Consider the following 3,473-nt stretch of genomic DNA (forward strand, 5'->3'; position numbering starts at 1 on the left):
TTATAGGAAGAGAATTCTTCAACAATCAATAGGTTGGTATTTTGTTCCTATTCAGATGGAACCATGTAAAGGCAACTGTGCCTGTGGTCTTGAAGGTCAATAATGCACCATGAACCCACTAACACATGCATACTTGGAATATGTAACTCAGGGTTTACAGCACCATTGTCACTGTATGTTGAAATTAGGCAATGAATCATACGTGGAGGTCCTTGTCGGCTCTGGTTTCCTCTGTGTGTGATGTTCTTCTGTTCCAGTGATTTCTGTGACTCAACCTTGAAGGGAAAATATAATGCCTGTGTTTTTATTTGCAGGGGTTGTTTAGGAATATGAATAGGAGCAGACTCCATGAGAGTCCACAGCTGCCCAGATGAGAAGGGCCCTCTCAGGATCACCTGTGACACCAGGGCCGGATTATCCACATGGGATTGGGTGAGTGCCCTGGGGTACCAAGTGATTAAGATAATGACTAGACTGTTAAAATAATATTTTGCTGGAAGAGATGCAGATACAAAATGAACAGTTAAAGATACAATATATACAGAGAGAATATAAAATATATGCATATAAAGAATTGCGTTTGGGCCAACTGACACTGTTGGTACTGGGGAAATTAAGAAAATAGACATTATTATTGCTAAATAGATGTCATGCAAATTCTTTCTTTGCCAGCCGTTTCTATATGAGATAATAAACCATTTGTCTGTGATGCATTTTTGCAGAAGAAAACCTTTCTTGCATTTTAGACCTGATGGAAGACAACAAGGAGAGTGAAGAACTGAGAGAAGCAAAGGAGAAGCATCATCACGCCAAAACTGGTCACTCACAGACTGAAAGGGTATTATTTTAAAAATCTTTCACCTTCCCTCAGTGTGGGAAGAGTTGTACACAAACGGGAAGCCTGAAGAGACGCATGATAATCCACACTGGAGAGAATCTGCACACGTGACCAGTGTGGGAAGAGTTTCACTAAAAAAGGAAAACTTAATAAACACATGCAAATCCACACCAGAGAGAAGCCGCACACATGTGTTCAGTGCGGGAAGAGCTTCACACATAAAGGAAGCCTTAATGAACACATGAAGATCCACACCGGAGAGAAGACACACACATGTGATCAGTGCGGGAAGAGTTTCACACAAAAAAAAGGCCTTAATGAACACATGAAGATCCACACCGGAGAGAAGCCGCACACGTGTGATCAGTGTGGGAAGAGCTTCACACATAAAGGAAGCCTTAATGAACACATGAAGATCCACACCGGAGAGAAGCCACACACATGTGATCAGTGCGGGAAGAGTTTCACACAGATAAGTGGTCTTAAATCACATCTGCTTTCTCATTCAGGAGAAAGACCCTTTAACTGTGATCAGTGCGGGAAAACGTTTTCCAGGGCAAATTCCCTAAAGATTCACCTGAAAGTTCACACACAGGAAAAGCCTCACGTGTGTTCTTTGTGTGGAAAGAGTTTCTGTCAGCGAGATGCTTTAATACAACACCAGAAAAGACACACCACTGTGAAGAATCACATGTGCTTTGACTGTGGGAAGACCTTTATTATAGACCGTGAACTGAAGCTGCACCAGAGAGTTCACACTGGAGAAAAACCTTACAAGTGTTCACACTGTGACAAGAGATTCACATGGTCATCATGTCTGAGAAAACACGAGAGGGTCCACACGGGAGAGAAGCCACACGCATGTGATCAGTGCGGGAAGAGATTTGCACGAAAAGGAACCCTTAATGAGCACATGAGGATCCACACCGGAGTGAAGCCATTTGCATGTGACCAGTGTGGGAAGAGTTATAGAAAGGCATGCAGTTTAAAATTGCATCTGCGTTCTCATTCTGGAGAAAGGCCATATACCTGTGATCAGTGCGGGAAAAAGTTTTTTAGAGCAGAAGCGCTGAAGGACCACATGAAAGTTCACACAAAGGAGAAGCCTTACACGTGTTCTTTGTGTGGAAAGAGTTTTAGTCAGATGGGTACTCTAAATTTACACCAGAAAAGACACAATGGTGTGAAGGATCACATGTGCTTTGATTGTGGGAAGACTTTTGTTAGAGATGCTGACCTGAAACTGCACCAGAGAGTTCACACTGGAGAAAAACCTTACAAGTGTTCACACTGTGACAAGAGATTCACATGTTCAGGACATCAGAAAATACATGAGAGGATCCACACCGGAGAAAAACCTTACAAGTGTTCAACCTGTGACAAGAGATTCACATTTTCAGGACATGTGAAAATACATGAGAGGATCCACACCGGAGAGAAGCCGTATCACTGCCCTCCATGTGGGAAGAGTTACACTCAATTATCTTCTTTACTCAATCATATAAAAAACAAATGTCTGGAATCACAGTGAGTATTTCACCCATTTGGTAGTTTATGATTTTTGTATTTTGTTCAATTTTATATTTGAATATGAAGTGGGGTGAATTCCTATGCTTCATCACATTCCCATCGCTCTCTTATTAATCCATGCTTAATCAGCATTTAACAAGTATTTATCCTTTATGGCAGCGGTTCCCAAACTGGGCGAGGGGAGAAACCTCTTCAGGGTAATACAAGACCCCACTGCAAATGTATCCCTACTTGCCACATACACTGGACAAAATTATAAACGCAACACTTTTGTTTTTGCCCCCATTTTTCATGAGTTGAGCTCAAAGATCTAAGACTTTTTCTATGTACACAAAAGGCCTATTTCTCTCAAATATTGTTCACAAATCTGTGTTAGTGAGCACTTCTCCTTTGCCGAGATAATCCACCCACCTCACAGGTCTGGCATATCAAGATGCTGATTAGACAGCAGAATTATTGTCCAACACAGTCCCCCAACACAGCATTATTCCAAAATGGATTAAATTAAATTTAAAGCAGGACCTCTCAAGCTCCATCAGGATGGATGGGGAGCATCGGCCATGTTCAGATCTCCAGAGATGTTCAATCGGGTTCAGGTCTGGGCTTTGGCTGGGCCACTCAAGGACATTCACAGAGTCGTCCCGGAGCCACTCCTGTGTTCTCTTGGCTGTGCTTCGGGTCAGTGTCCTGTTGATGATCCTTCACCCCAGTCTGAGGTCCAGAGCGCTCTGGAGCAGGTCTTCATCAAGGATGTCTCTGTACATTGCTGCATTGATCTTTCCCTCGATCCTGACTAGTCTCCCACTTCCTGCCGCTGAAACACATCCCCACAGCATGATGCTGCCACCACCATGCTTCACTGCTTTAAAAAAAAAACAAACGAATTATTTCTGTGGCAGAAAACGTTGTGGCACCATGATCGGCTAACATGGGTCAGTAGCATTCAGTAGCGTCTATAGTGTTTTCCGTGTGGTGCCGGGCAAGAGAGAAACACCTGTGTGGCATTAGCAATTAGAGCATGAGGCTATAAGGGTATGTGTATAGACGGGAGGGATAGTTTGTGGTATTGGGGTTTTCCCCTACTAAGTTTGGCAGCCACCGTTGA

The sequence above is a fragment of the Gobio gobio genome (genome assembly GCF_949357685.1).
Source record: "Gobio gobio genome assembly, chromosome: 24".
NCBI lineage: Eukaryota > Metazoa > Chordata > Actinopteri > Cypriniformes > Gobionidae > Gobio > Gobio gobio.